We start from the raw sequence: 17,184 nt of genomic DNA on the forward strand, positions 1-17,184 counted from the left end.
GTTCTTACTTCTTCCATGTAATGAATTGATACAAAACAATTTTTGAAACATATGATATATCAAAACAAAAATAAATATTAAAATATCACTGACGTCAGCAGACAGACGACAATATTTACACGATTTGATGGTGGATTCGCCATCGATTACGACGGCGTACATGTTCGACCAATTGTATTCCTACTCTAAAATCTATTGTGTAAGCGGCGGAGTATCTTACAGACCTATATGTGAGGCTTTGACGTGGGTCTCAGAAAGAGTTTACGTGGCATTATATAACAAAGATGTAGATTTAAAGTTAGCAAAGAATAGAAAACGGAGAACGAGGAGTGAAAGAAACTGTGACGGGAAAAGACAATTACAATTTCAAAGAGGGAATTGTAAGGGGGAAAAATAGAGGAGAGGGGGAAAAAAAAAAACGCGAATATGAAAAGAGAGAAGAAGGAAAGTTAGCATTGCAGTAGTACTTTGTTTTTATTATTGACATCGAAAGAGATATAATGACAAGCAGAATTGAAGAGATATTATGATTTAAAAAAAACCTGAACAAATACAAAATAATATTCTAAGGATTCTACGAATTCGTAGTTTTAGTTACAATTTTCACCATAGGAAAATATATGTGTGTGTGTGTGTGTGTGTGTGTGTGTGTGTGTGTGTGTGTGTGTGTGTGCATGATACATTGTTATATGCACACGAACTCACACACACGTGCACATACATACACACATATATACATATGTTTGTGCGTTTCTTTGCTGCTGTATTTGTCCTCTCACATGGACTGACAACAGGTGTTGGTAAACTAGCGGTTCAGCAAAAGATACTGACATAGTGAATACCACAATTTAAGAACTATATACTTCAGTTAATTTATTCCTTGAAAACCTTCTGACCGATGCTCTAGTATGACTGAAACATAAAATAAAAGATAAAATTTAACTGATTTCTTACACAGAGGAAAGGATATAAAGATCTCTGCCATTTTTCAGAGCCTCTGGCACACGAAGAAAAGAATTCTTCCATCTGAAAGATATGGCGCGAATCCCAACAGCATAGGAAGCTCCACTGAATAGGCAGATGGCCAAATGGCTTTACGGAAATGAGAGATATGTTAGATCTCCCAGGAAAGGAAGTAAAGACGATTCATGTGACAGAGTTCCTCTCCGGTTCAGTTTAGTGAAAGTTAGTCACAAATTACCAGCTGAGGTTCTCTCAGAAGTGACATATCTTGATGATGCAGTGCACGATTGCACGATTAATCCTGTAGTAGATTGGGAAAGTTAATGGTATGGCCATGCTTTCGTCATGAAGAAGGAAAGAACAAAAAAAAAATTCATTCCAGCTGGTAGAATAAAAGGAACTAAAATGAAACGATGAAAAATATTGGTTTCCAATTTTCGCAAGTAATTAGCAATTTCCAAAGTGAGGATCAGTCGATTACATCGACTCTAGGGTTCAGTTATTTAAGTGGCGACCTCGAAAAGATGAAATACAGAGTAGCCCTCGGAGGACAGTAAAGACGGAAGAAATGCCGCTAAACATTTTGTCCGGAGTGTTCCATGCCAGATTCCCGCTCAATAAAAGGTGGGAAGTTTTTATTGGACTTTTATAAGAAATATACAGCAGCAATATCAATCAACTTAAAATTAGTAGCGCCATAAAGTAACAGAAATAATATATAAAAAGAATGGATAAATAAAGAAATATGAAAGGGAAACCAAAACTCTTTGAGCGAAGTACAGAATAAAAGTATTATTTACAGGAATAAATGCTAAAACTGTTTAAAATAAAAGCTGTTTCCATGCATGTATAAATAGATTTGTTTTGTGTAGGTGCGGTTGTTTTGATGTATTCTTCTTTATGCGGTTGCACATGTGAGGATATATGCAGTTTTATATGCATATATGGATATATTTGTGACGGCTCACGTATCGGCTGTTTTGCATATACCTGATGATGCGTTTGTCTGCGTATACACACACACAAATATGTATATATATATGTATATATATATATATATATATATATATATATATATATATATATATATATATACATACATGTATATGCATGCATATATATATGTATGCGTGTACATATCTCTCTATATATATGTATGTATATATGTGTGTGTGTGTGTGTGTATGTGTGTGTGTGTGTGTGTGTGTGCGTGCGTGTGTACACAGTGAAAGGAAACCACGTGGACGAGTTGAGATGTATAATTGAGATTGGACGTGGAAGGACGTGATAGACAAAAAAGACAAAAAATACACAGTAAAATACAGCACGAATGAAAGAGTGAACGAGTGAAAGAAAAACGAAGGAACAATGTGAGCGTGAACAACGCAAAGAAAAATAAAAAATAAATATTAAAAACAGAAGAAAGAAAAAAAGAATTTTCGAGAATAAAAGTTTCAATGAGTAAGTTATCATTTTCGTCGTCATCTTCCTTCACGTTCTTCGAAGTTTCTGCGACACAATTCTTATTAAATGCATCAGTCCACATATTCTATGAATTTTCACACATCGCTACATACCAAGGATTTCGAAATTCTCAGCTAGACAACTAGATACATAGCTGATTACATCACCTTATGGAATTTCTGTCGATTTCTTTCAGTGTTATTCCATCTTCTGCCATTGTCGTTCTGTTGTATTGTTTGCGAAAGTTCTGAATTTAAAACAATAGTATTTTTTTTTTCTTGTGTGAATGAGATGTCGATTTTGTAATTTTGTAATTTCATTTTTTGTTTTTATTATAATTTTTTTTTTACTAGGATTTAAACTTTAATTTTGATAAATGAAAAATTACAAAATAAAAAGAAAAAAAAAGCTTGATTGTGTAATGAGAATGCACTGATTTTTATGGTACAATTATTAATAATAATGAGGTGGTTGGTATCATGATAATAATAATAATAATGATAATAATAGTAATAATAATAATAATAATAATAATAATGGTAATATTATCATTATCATTTTTTATTATTACTGACGTCCTAATCATCATCATCATATTTCAAACAAAGACACAAAGCTTGTAGTTCGGTGTAGAGGAATATTCTATCAAATCTAGCATTTGACAGTTATTCTATCGAACGAAGAAATATGAAGGCGACGTTATGATCAACGAAAAAATAATGCTAATGAAAAATATTGAATACGTATGAAGAGGCAATGGTTCACTGATCCACCCTAAAATGTATTATAGAATGCCAAATATTTTATTTCTCAAAATGTATTAACATCCAAATTATTTCTTTTATATTCACCACAACAATGTCCGGTTTCTAATGTCGTCTCAGATGATAGCACTGTATTATTGCATCCAACAGAATTTTAAAGATTTCATTGTCTGTGACACCTTCTAGAGTTTGCTCATGCCACGTCTTTGTGCTTGTAGACCTTGATTTTCACAAAGTTCCCAATGGATCATTCTTGCCATATTGTCATGACGTCTTTTCCATTCGCGTTGTGCCAATTTCGGACATTCGCTAACGAGGTGCCATACCGTTTCACTCATCTCACCACACATTCTGCATTTGTCGCTGTCGGTAATGTTATGAATTCTGCACTTCATATAGTTGGTTCGTAACGCTCGTTCTTGTACTATTGAAGTTCAAGAGAGATTAACCAGAGAGGAAAGTGTTTGTCTCTAAACATTTTCACACGCGTCCAGTTTACACATTCTTTCGCCATAGCCACAAGGCCCTGTGTATGTATAAATATAAATATATCTATTGTTGTTGGCACTCCGTCGCCCACGACCTCGAGGGTTCCAGTTGATCCAATTACCGGAACAGCCTGCTCGTGAAATTAACGTGCAAGTGAATGAGCACTCCACAAACACGTGTACCTCTAACGTAGTTCTCGGGGATATTCGGCGTGACAGTGTGACAAGGCTGACCCTTTGAATTACAGGCACAACAGAAACAGGAAGAGTGAGAGAAAGTTGTGGTGAAAGAGTACAGTAGGGTTCACCACCATCCCCTGCTGGAGCCTCGTGGAGTTTTAGGTGTTTTCGCTCAATAAACACTCACAGCGCTCGGTCTGGGAATCGAAACCGCGATCCTATGACTGCAAGCCCGCTACCCTAACCACAAATAAAGATATCTATATACGTTATGATATATGCGTGTGTGTGTGAATGTGTATGTATGTATGTGTGTATGTATGTATATATATATATATATGTGTGTGTTTGTGTCGATATATACATATTTGTATGTATGTATGTATGTATGTGTGTGTGGGTATCTGTGTGTTTGTATTTTTGGGTCTATACACATGATAAAAAAAAACGAATTGCTTGCTCACATACAGACGCAGATAGTCATATATCCGCACTGGTAACACTCACGCAAATACATCTATTCGTGAAATATGGAAATCAGAAAAGAAGCCAAAAAGAATATATATATATATATATATATATATATATATATATATATATATATATATCGACTATTTAATGTCGGTGAATATGTATTCTTTAGATATCTCGGAATTGTTCTGTTTTCTTCGGAAATGCTTTCTTCAATAGAATCGACAAAAGTCTCCGCTGATTACTGTAAAAGATTATTAGAACGAGAAAAACATCAAGTACAAACACATGCACCCCCAACCATACACACACACACACACACACACACACACACAGAAACATACATATACACACAAAGGAATACACACACATATGTATTAAAAGTGAGCGAGAGAGAGACAGAAGTGTGTGAGTGCAAACAAGCAATACTAGAGCGAATTGACGAATACAATTTTGATTAACGTGATCAATGCGGCTGCTCCTGCTAACGACTACAATAATGAAAATAATAGCAATAATAATAATAATAATAATAATAATAGGGGAGGGGCATAGTCGATTACATCGCGCTCCGAAAGGATGAAAGGCAAAGTCGACCTCAGCGAAATATGAACTCAGAACGTAACGGCAAACGAAATACTGCTAAACATTTCGCCCAGTGTGCTAACGATTCTACCAGCTCGCCGCGTATACAATAATAATAATAATAATAGTAATCTTTCTTACTACAGGCACGAAGCCTAAAATGTGAGGGATTTCATCGACCTCGGTGTTTCACTGGTATTTAATATAGCGAGCTCAAAAGGATGCAAAGCAAAGTTGACCTCGGTACTTATTTTTATTGACCCCACGAAAGGATGAAATGCAATGTCGTCCTTTGTTGCATTTGAGCTCAGAACTCGGCGACAGACGAAAAGCCGCTATTTTCCCAGCATGGGAACAATTCTGCCTACAATCCTATAAATATTGATATAAATTTCAGCACGAAGTCAGCAATTTTGGGGAGGGATAAGCCAATTGCTATTACTTCGGCTACAACAACTAAAAGTACGAATTGTAATAATAACAACAACAATAATAATAATAATAATAATAATTTTCATTGACAATAAGGAGGTCTAGAAAGGAGGCAACTTGGAAAGAAGTGGAGAGGCCGGCTGGGAATTATTGTATTGATTATAAGGGGAACAGGAAGAAAATAAAAGCCTCCCTAATGCTAGTAATTAAAAATAGGAGAATGAAAGTAATGAAAAAAATATGATGCACGAAATATTAAGACTGGTAATATCCATTATGAAAACAGTAACAAATAGTAATGATGAAAATAACATTTATGATGAAGATAATGACAATAATAATCATAATTACTATTACAATAATTATGATCGTCATTATTATGATTATTATTGTTATTATTATTATTATTATTATTATTATTATTATAGAAGTAAATAACACGATTATCTGTATGTTATGTTTAAAGTATATTGAAGAGTTTACAAGACTGGAAAAAAATTGTAAAAGAATAGATACGGAATGAAAAAAATGATATTAATGGCGGAGAAAAAGAAATTGATAAATTAGAAATGCTTTCTTTAAGACAAAGAGATGCAGATATACCTAACGGGAAGCAAAATGGTAAACAAAAACAGCAAAAGAAAAACAGCATTATGCAACGTGTAGGAATATATATTGGCATATGTCAAAGAATGGTAAGAAAATTACGAAATAATATATCGATAATAGAGGTTACAGAAAAAAATTCACCGCCATATACATACGTGCATAGACACACACATACACATATGTATATATATATATATATATGTATCGATATTTGTACGCACGCACATACAAGCACACATACACACACGCACACATAAGCATATATACCAATACACACACACACACACATATATACCAATACACACAGGATACACACACACACACATATACCAATACACACAGGATACACACACACACACACATATATACCAATACACACAGGATACACACACACACACATATACCAATACACACAGGATACACACACACACACATATATATATATATATATATATATATATATATATTTATGTATGCATGTATATTAGTATGTATGTATGTATGAAAATATTTGCTTGCATAGGATAATAGCATATAAGATATATGAGTGTGTGTATATATTTATGTGGTGGGGGTATATGTTGTATATGGTGTGTGCATGTTTGCTAATATGGTTGTGTGTAGTTGTGCCTTAAAGGATAATAGTGTACAATACTATGTGAATATATGTATGTATATATACATATGTGTGTGTGTGTGTGTGTGTGTGTGCGCGTGTATATGTTGTGCACGTGCGCTTTGGTTGATCTGTGCGTGAGTTTCTCTATATGTGTGCGTGTGGTTGTGTATGCAGCAATAAATATATAATGTCTGATGCACAAAGAAGATATAAAGGGAGAGCGAGAAAGAGAGAGAGAGGTGGAGTACTGACACACAAATTCTAACTCACGTATAAACACAGTCACATGGTCACGTAAATAATGAATGCTAAAAAGATAGTTACGTAAACACGGTCTAAAGTGAGAAAAACTAATTTAAAAGCCACCAGAAACAGAACAACAACAACAACAACAACAACAACTGCAGCAACAGCAGCAGCAGCAGTAACAACATGCGCGCTAATACCAAAATAACAAAAATAACAACTTGTAATAAAAGGATGATTAATATGATGATGGTTGACACTACTGCTGCTGCTGCTGCTGATGGTGAGGATGATGCTGATGATGGCGATTAAATATGGTGGTGTGAACGACGATAATGATGAAGATATGTTGATAAGAAGGAGAGTAATGGCGAACGATGAAGTAGATAGGTAAATAAATTGCGAGAGCAGCAGCAACAGCGGCGATGATTTTAGTAGTAGTAGTAGTAGTGGCAGCAGCAGCAGTAGTAGTAGTTCGTGTTTCTCTTGTTCTTTGTTGGTAGTGTTTGAGTTACTGCTGTAGTATTGTAGAATACTAACGACGGCCGTTCCCGTCGCTTTCGACTTTTGATTGTTTGAAGGAAAGTATTTAAAGACACGGAAAAAATTGTGGAAACAACGTTGAAAAAGAAAAGAATAAAAGAACCTGGAATGGTACAGACATGAAACCGGGGGCGTCAATGAGAACAATGAATATAAGATCTTGTGGTATTTTACAATCCAGTGTGACTCTCTAATCGATGCTCGCAGAGCAGATATTGTCGTAGTGGATAAGAAAGTAAAGGAAACCAAGATAATATTGCCATTCCAGGGGATGCAGCATAAGAGTCAAGGAGCTGGAAAAGATGGAAGTTGTGTGTGCGTGTGTGTGTGTGTGTGTGTGTGTGTGTGTGTGTGTGTGTCTGTGTGTGTCTGTGTGTGTGTGTGTGTGTGTGTGTGTGTGTGTGTGTGTGTGTGTGTGTATATATATATACACACACACATACACGACAGGCTTCATTCGGTTTCCTTCGACCAAATCCAGGTAAAGCTTTGGTCGCTCCGATGCTATAACTGAAGACACTTGCTCAATGTGCCACGCAATAGAACTAGATTCAGTATCTGGTGACATTTTTGTTAAAACGTCGTAACAAATATTTACCTCTGCAATGAATAGACCGTAAATAATCTATAACTTCTCAATTAACGGCATTCTTTCTTAGCAACGCTATCACTGATCGAAGAACTCCACCGCTGCTTAGCACTGAATTGGCAAATGACCCAAAAGTCCAAACGATCGAGCATCCAAAACAAGCATTGGCTGCTCGCACAAATATAAACATTTCTTATATCGATGAAAAAGATCCCCCGTCAGTCTTAGCAAGCACGTGGGATATCCCTCTCGGTATTCAATTGAGGCCACTGGGTAAAACACTAAAACATACCACCGTTACAAGCCTTCACTGTACAAAAACAGTCGAGATAGAAGATCAAATAGATTAGAGGGAATGCGAGTAACTTATTCGTTTACCGATTTGTGAAATCACGAATTGTTCTTGGGTGGCCATATTACACCTCCATCACTTAATTCCTTGATTCATTTTGCTTCACTTTTGTTTTAGCGCATAAAACTTGTCTCTCACAACACATCGTTCCTGCTGAAAAAATGGTCGAGAGCTTTTACCGCCGCAAGCATGTCTGTCGCAAAACAGCTAACACAGCTATCGAAGTATGTTTATTTCACATCCTACGCATTTTAGAAGTTTGTGAGGAAATGAATAGATACATCTAGTAGCACAAAGGCAACGTGTAAGTATTTTTCTATGCTCTTATTCAAATAGGTTTCTCACACAACTGATTTTATGTGAAGTCATTTAGAATTAAGCCATAATATTACTTGATTCTTTATCACGCTCTCAAATTCGCAAGCACACAATACTACACACAACTTCTTGCATGCATATATAGATATACGCGTGCGCATGTGTGTGTGTGAGTTGTAAATGTTTTACCGAATAATTTTTAAAAATCATTTCATGGCATGTATCGTGACAAAGTATGCTGCAAACGCATTCCACTTGTGGTGGTAACACGAACAACTGGCAGATACAGGAATGAAAGAGAATTTGAAATTAAATCGACAACACACGTTAGAGTAAAAACATATGGCAGCAGCAACACAGGAACGTTAAAAATCTTTGAATTTGAAGAAAAATATTCATTGTAGTGTGAGAGAATATCATACTTTTAGTATAATGTGTATACACAGACATGACAAAAGTAATTAGACGCCTTTACAAATGTTGAAATTTATTTAAATCTGAAATTATATATTCAAATTATATATATATTATGTGAATATCTAATATTCAGTAGCCATTATTTTTGCATTATTTAGAAAGCAATGTATCTTTAGGCATGTTAGTCATCAAATGACGTAAATTCTCCTGAAGTATTTCTTGCCAAGTTTCATGCAGTAATCTCAAAAGGTCTGGCTTTGAGGATGCTTTCTTGATCTTTATACAAAGTATAGTGTCCATTATGCTCCAGAAGTGTTCAATAGGCTTCGCATCTGCTGGTCGGCTTGGCAATGGAAAATTTTGATATTCTCTTCCAACCAATCTTGGGGCTTTTTAGCCGTGTATCAAGGAGGCCCATATTCCATAAATAGACCTCTTCAATCATTTTACATCAGAAGATTGGAAGGAATCCTTTCTACAACTTGGACACATATTTATCCGAGTTTATGTTTCCCTCACACTCAGGGGGACTCAGCCTGTCACAGAAAGTGATAAGAATGGCGCCTTGTAATTTACAAGTACATCACATTTTCGCCAACAGAATGGACCGGAGCAACAGGAAATAAAGCTTCTTGCTGAAGGACACAACGAACCGCTGGGAATCGAAATCACGACCTTACGACTGTGAGCCGAATGTCCTAATCACTAGAAGTCATGAACGATTTTCTGAAACTGTCGTTCAAAGGAAGAAAGAAAAATCGGAAAGTTATACCTTTCAGATATTTATCGCTATCGTTGCTATAAACGTACCTTTTGCTAATTTTGTTATTTAATCGATAACGTTTCAGCTATTTATGTTGTATCTCTATTCACCCACGGCCATTAGACACAGGTCTCAATATCCGGAGAAGATAATAGAATGCATATCTATTTGTTTAAATATGTACAACTATTAGGCGTTTTCACGTGCCATTTCGCCTAGGCAGCATTTATATTTCATTATGTGATTTCATGTGAATCTGTATATATATATATATATATATATATATATATATATATATATATATATACATCTGTGTGTGTGCATATGATTATGTGTGAATATATATATATATATACATATATATATATATATATATATATATATGTATGCATGTACGGATTAGATGAATGATAGGTTAGAAAGACAAACGCAGATATGTCCATGTTTGCACCCGTGTTTTTATGTATGTGTCTATAGCTCTTTATATTCGTATACACGTGTGCGTGCGTGCGTGCGTGTTTGCGTGCGTGCGTGCGTGCGTGCGTGCGTGCGTGCGTGCGTGCGTGCGTGCGTGCGTGCGTGCGTGCGTGCGTGCGTGCGTGCGTGCGTGCGTGCGTGCGTGCGTGCGTGCGTGCGTGCGTGCGTGCGTGCGTGCGTGCGTACACATATTTATTTGTAGGGGAACATCTTCAGCCCTGAAAATGAGATTTTAAATAACTTACAGGAAGCTATTATCAGTGCTGTAGCCTCGTACTTGTTCATATGTTTAACCTCCTCCTGTAAATTAAATTTTACAAGTATTTGAAATTTGCGTGGGCTACTCAAGAAAGCAGATCTTTCTAATATCTAGTATTCTATATTCACCCGGAAGGAGATAAGTCATTTCCGAAATACGACTTACATTGCACACGACGTTTACATATATATATATGTATGTGTGTGTATGTATGTTTGTGTGTGTATGTAAGTATGTATATATATGTATATATGCACACCTATCAATCATATTTACTAGAGAGATCGAGTCTATTCTTATAATGAAATCCATTCGAATATAGGTACAAGTCATCGAGTTTTGTGTAGATATGGGTGTTAATACGTCGACTCCAGTATTCTGTTGGTATTTATTTTATGGGCACCGAAGAGGAAGAACATTGGAATCGACATCGGCATAACGCGAACTCTGAACGTAATGAACCGAAAGGAATGCCGTTAAGAATTTTATCCGGTATGCTAACGACTCTTAAGGTTCATCGCATTAATTATTATAATTAAACGGAAATGTAAGTGAATAGGAGATTTAAAGTGATTTCAAATCTTGGTACAGTATTATATATTTGAAAAACTGATTAGAAACGTCATTTCTAATATTTTTTCTACTTTGATAATTAAATGTTTATAAGTTATTAGGTGTTTACAAAATTATAAACTTCTAATTATTAAAGTGGGTAAACTATCATAAAACGCCATTTCTATTCATCTTTTCGAATATATGTACCCTCATATATATATATATATATATATATATATATATATATATATATATATATATATATGCATGTGTGTGTGTAAGTATGTATGTATTACAGTAGAACCTCTCAGAATGAGTATCCCATTGTACGACTAATTTAACGTACGAGCTGAGACTCGTGCGAATTTTTGTCTTGAAGTACGCGTAGAAATCCGCAGTTCGAGCACACAAATCGTCCCATCTTTAAGGTAATTCAGTTAATAAAAACAGTTTACAAATTTCTTTTGCATTCTTTTTTTTTATAATTTTCTTTTAACTTATAACTACACCTTTTCTGTTTTAAAACCTATGAAAAATTATTTTTGAGTGGCTTTTGCTGGGCTGGAACGGATTAATTGTATTTTAGTTAATTTCAATGAATAAACTGATTTGTAAAACGAGTAAATCGTAAGACGACCTCGGTCATGGAGCGAATTAAACTTGTATTGCGATGTACCAATATATATATACTTTTCAAGATGAAACAAATATTCTAGAAATACAAACACAGAGGCACAATGGCACAAAATAACCGTATAAAAGCAGATCAGAGAGCACGATCAGTATTCTCCTGTACTAGTACAGCAATAGTTGCAATATGAAAGTACAATATGAGTATAATAAGTTATTTTCTGTATGAGAACAATATTCCATTATGAAATCTTTGCGAAAAACAATAGCTGAATGCAGATGTGTAAAGACACGGTTAAATATTTATAATTATTTTATTAGATCGATCACACACGCCAACTCTATACATGTCATGAATACAATACGCTCGCGTCACTCTCTCTTTCTCTCTCTCTTTCTTACTCTCTCTCTCTCTCTTTCTCTTTCTATCTATCTAGATTACTCATCACCCTGGCTCCCCAATATTGTTGATTACTACTGACAACTGACAAAGAACTAATTAATAGAGATCAAAGTCTGAGACTAACGCGAGTGGCATAACACATTTTTGAGTTTTCCAATTGGTTGCAGGCACTTTTTGTTCGTAGGTTCACGGGGTCGAGAGAGCGTGTGCATGTTACAGGGGGAGGAAGCTAGGGCGGAAGCAGCGGCGACGGAGACGGTGCTCTGTTGGGGTATGTATAGATATATAAGTGTCTATCAGTTAAATAATTGATGCAGGGAATGTAGGTGCTGCGGTGGCGGTGGTGACGATGATGATGATGATGAGAGTGATGGCCGCAATGGGACGTTGTGAGACTTGTTTTGTTTTTCATTTTGTTGCTCTGATGGTGGTGATGGGGGGGGGGGGGGGCGAAAGATGGTAGTACTGGGAGGGTGTAATGATTGTTATTCTCGTTCTCTTTATGGTAGCGATGCTGCTGATGCTGATAATAGTGTCTGTGGTGGTGGTGGTGGTGGGGGCCCTGGAGATGGTAGTTGTAATAAGCACGATTGTGAAGTGGACATTAACGTTTGAAGTGGTAGAACGTGAGTTGATAATATTGATTTCAAATTTTGGCACAATACCAGCAATTTCTAGGAAAGTGGGTAAGTCGATTATATCGACCCTGAAGTTCAACAGGTACTTAATTTATCCATCCGAAGTACAACTGGTACTTAATTTATCCACCCCGAAGTACAACCAGAATCGTTAAAGAATCCCTTCAAAACTAGCCTCGTATTAGTTCGTAATTGTTCAAATCTTATACGGCTTCAAATTTGATCTTTCGGAGTTGATAAAACATAATAGCAGACAAGTACCAAGTAGCAATGAAATCAACTGCTCTCTCCGCTAATCATTTTTTGCCTGAAACAGAGACCATTATTTCCCTTAAAGCATCTGACCAATTTCCTGGCACAAATTGATTTTCTCCCTTTGCGTTCTGAGTTCCACACTGCCACCTCGACAATATATTTTCTTCTGCAAAGGTTAAAATATAAGATGCTGCTTATGATTGCGTGTCTATGAAACTGCTCCTTTCCTTTCCCATAATTTGTAGCTCCCTGTCAAAGTTAAATACCAATATAATTATCATCAAGTGATGTGTTACTTTACTTCCAGGTCTCATAATTTCGTATGTCTTTCCTATGGATTGCTGAAAACGGATCACAGTGTTCTTAATTGAATGCATAGGTGAGGATAGAGAATCAATGATAGGAAATCAATGCGTTTCTCTTCTAACTTCACATTCGTATTGACGTGTATCCCAATAGTGTTCGCGTATAATGCATTCTCATTCATGTATGGTATAAAAGCATTCACATCAGTCGAAATCACATTGTGAGGAATTGTCGTCACTGATTTTTCTAAGGCGGGTAACGGCACTGATCACAAAGGCCTGTCGTAAAATGCGCTTTATCCATGACTAGACATTTCATTTTGGGGCTTAATAGATATAAGACTATATTAACACGTATAGCATTTCAATTTCATGAAGTAGGGAGCAATTTGGAAACGATTTCCTCAGCGGAATTTTGGAATTATTGCCTACAAAGGATCTTCGCAACTAATTAACTGGTTCGATAATATAGGTTCATCAAAAAAAATAATAAAACCCTAGTTTATAACACACTGTCGTTAATACAGAATATATACACAAAGAAAATAATAATTCAATTATTTTAAATTGATAAAGACTTTTATATAACAAGTAGAAAAAAAACAGCAACAGATATTGTTTTTGGTCATAGCGATGATTATGTTTAAGCTGAAGTGATATGGCGAGTGAGGCCACGAACTCAGTGCAAAGTTTACATCTGGGAATTCTTAATCAGTAGGGATGCCAAATTTTTTTGAAAGAAAATATCGCATCCCCACTAACTATAAAATTCTTCCACCAAAAAATAAAAATCCGCGACTATACGATACAATACAATACCGGACCAAGAAATTAATGAATGAAATCAAAACCACAAAACAAAAACTAAAGAACACAAATTCAACAAATATGATCAACAAAATATAATAATAATAATAGTAATAATAATAACAACAACCAAGAGCATAACGAAAGTATTATTTCCCATTAGTGAGTTAAAATAACTTAGATCTGAAGGAGTATGAGTGAGTATGAGTGATACAAAAAAAAAATGGGGTGAGAATCAAGAAGTCGTTTTCAATAAGGATAGCAAAAGTTGACATGAGATAATGTGAATAAAAGCAAAGCATAAATATACATAAAAAAAATAAATATTATTCCTCAATTATTATGTTTTGTATTGTTTATATTAATTTTATATTTTGGTTTTGTATTGTAACAAAATGTGCCAAAACTATTATGGAAAAAACAGATTAAGTTGAGAATTGGGTGGGGAAATACGGGCGTGTGAATATATAAATATGCGTGTGTGTGTAAACATGTATGTATACAACCACTCCCCTCCGACACACACACACAATGAAAATGAGTCAGACACACACTGAAGTGAAAAGAACGATAAGGATATGTGGAGAAGGTGCAAATAAATGTGTATATATGAGTTTGTATATATACTGCAAGACGAATGTTTCGCATATAATTCTCTTATATCCACACGCATACACACCTACCCGCACACACACACACGCATGCACACATAGATTTCCCATGACATTTTTCTTCTCGAAACCGTCAGTACAGATCGCTACTTCTGGCCGGCCATATTATCTCAGTGATTAAAGAATCGACAGAACAGAGGAATAGTGGGTTCCAAAACATGAAGAAAAAAAACGTAATGGGAAATGGGAATAAAATGAACGCACCTGTAATATTTTCCAACCTTTTTGTAAATATGTACTTATCTGCATGCATTCAGTCACATATACAGAGGCACACTAATGTGTGTGGATGTATGTTCGTTTGTTAGCATAAGGCTTTCAGTTCAATTCTGCTTCACGGCAAGTTCATCAAGTGTCTTCTACAAAAGGACCGCACATGACAATGTTTTGCGAAAGAACATGTTATACACAAGCTGTGTAGAAGCCTCTCTTCTGTCTATCGATCTATCTATCTAAAATTTATTAATGAGGGTAGAAATTGATATTAATCAATTAAAACCAGTGGTCTAACATTAAAAAAATACGAATATTAAAATTATGCTACACACAAAAATAAGAGGAATGACCAGCAAAAGTGGACTCCTATATGCTTTTTTTTCGTGGTTATATGATTCGGCATCTATTTCGAGCATATAGGAGTTCATTTTTGCTGGTCATTCCACTTATTTTTGTATCTATCTATCTATCTATCTATCTATCTATCTATCTATCCACCCCAGAAACTCCCTATCTATTTATTGATCTATCAATAGCGCTGTTTTGTGCGTATATATGTTCTGAGTTCAAACGTCACAGATGCTGACTATGTCACAGCCTTTCATCTTTTGGGGGTGGATAAAATAAGCACCACATTAGTAGTGGGGCCAGTGTAATCGAGTTGCCCATTACCCAGAAATTACTGGCCTTGTGCGAAAAATCTGAAGTCAGCATCAACACGTAGATGTTGGAGGCGGCAAACTGGTTTAAGCTTTCGTCCGCCTTTGTGTTGTGGGTTCAAATACTGCCGGGTCGACTTTGGGCTTCATTATTTGGAGATTGATAAAGTTTATAATAATCAAACTCTGAAATCGGCTTGTATCCGGCACCTCCCCAAAACGCCCTAGACAAAATTTTGAGCCCATATTAAAGTATGTGTGTACGTGTATGTGTGTGTGTGTGTGTGTGTGTGTTTGTTATTGAGAACTTGTTTGCGTGTTTGTACATCAATATCAATGAACGTCCGTACGTGACAGCCTTTATGCCTGTCTGTCTTTCCTTATTTGTTTCGTATTCACCAAAACGCTTTTCTTCGCCTCAATTGTCTGTGCAACACCATCGTTGCCTACAAATATAGATGTAAAAATTTCTACTAGTCCATACATATATGTATATATATATATATATAAATATATATATATATATATATATATATATATATATATGTGTGTGTGTGTGTCTGATTATATATGTTTATATATGTATACACGCATCAATTCATACACACACACATACATGCATATATCCTCTACATTTATTCTTCTACACACATATAGGAACAAACACATGCATGCATCCACGTGACAACAAGACAAATATACACACACATGCATATATATATATATATACAGACATATATTACTCTCATGTACACATCTGCACACATATAGGCAAATACGCACATATACACACACGCACGGCACCAGTCATATACACGTATACACACTTGACTCAAAAGATAATCTTCTGCAATCTGTCTCTGGAGATAAAATATATTTGCTCCAGAAGTTTTGATTGAATTAGCTCTATATTCCCTTCAAGATGTTTATACTATGAGATGGCTTAATTTACAAGCAGACAGCGATATAAAGTTCAATAACTAGTTTGTTTAAACGCGATGAAATTCAACTGACAAATCTCCACAAAAAATTATCAGACGTTCTCTAGTATCATGGCAATTGTAAACACTGCAATATTGTTATATTATTATACGTTATGTATCCCTATAAGATAGCGAAGGGTGAGAACTTACCCTATATTTTCTGAAAGTGGCGAGATAAACGTTTGTAAACGACCCTTTGGCAGAACTGAAATAACGTCGGTATGAATAACCAAATAAATATACAGGAAGTTAGCATAGTACGAGGCAGGTAACCTCGTTCACTTCCTATTAACGAGCAAGGCAGGTATTCTCGTACTACCTCTTAAAAAGGGGAGTGGAGAAAACAGCTGGAACTTGGTGCGAATAGAACCACAACGAGAGACGGAGCTGCATACGGGTCGGACCGTTCACTACCTACCTTGAAACAATTGAGACTGGACATAATCTCCATATATGAATATTTACTTCCTTGTTAGAACACTTTGTTGTTGCGATCAGAAGTTTACCTCTTTGTCTTACATTA

General features: G+C 35.6%; 1 long non-coding RNA gene across 2 annotated transcripts in view; it reads right to left on the reverse strand.

The window, feature by feature from the left end:
• The window catches only part of LOC149131282 (uncharacterized), a 163,134-nt gene extending 146,255 nt beyond the window's left edge, over positions 1-16,879 (reverse strand). For both annotated transcript variants that reach the window (XR_016238061.1, XR_016238060.1), the window contains exon 1: positions 16,812-16,879. This is a non-coding gene — a long non-coding RNA (uncharacterized LOC149131282). The remainder of the gene's footprint in view (positions 1-16,811) is intronic.
• Positions 16,880-17,184: the final 305 nt, after the last annotated feature.

This window comes from Octopus bimaculoides, chromosome 23, assembly GCF_046866305.1.
Source record: "Octopus bimaculoides isolate indiv1 chromosome 23, ASM4686630v1, whole genome shotgun sequence".
Lineage (NCBI taxonomy): Eukaryota > Metazoa > Mollusca > Cephalopoda > Octopoda > Octopodidae > Octopus > Octopus bimaculoides.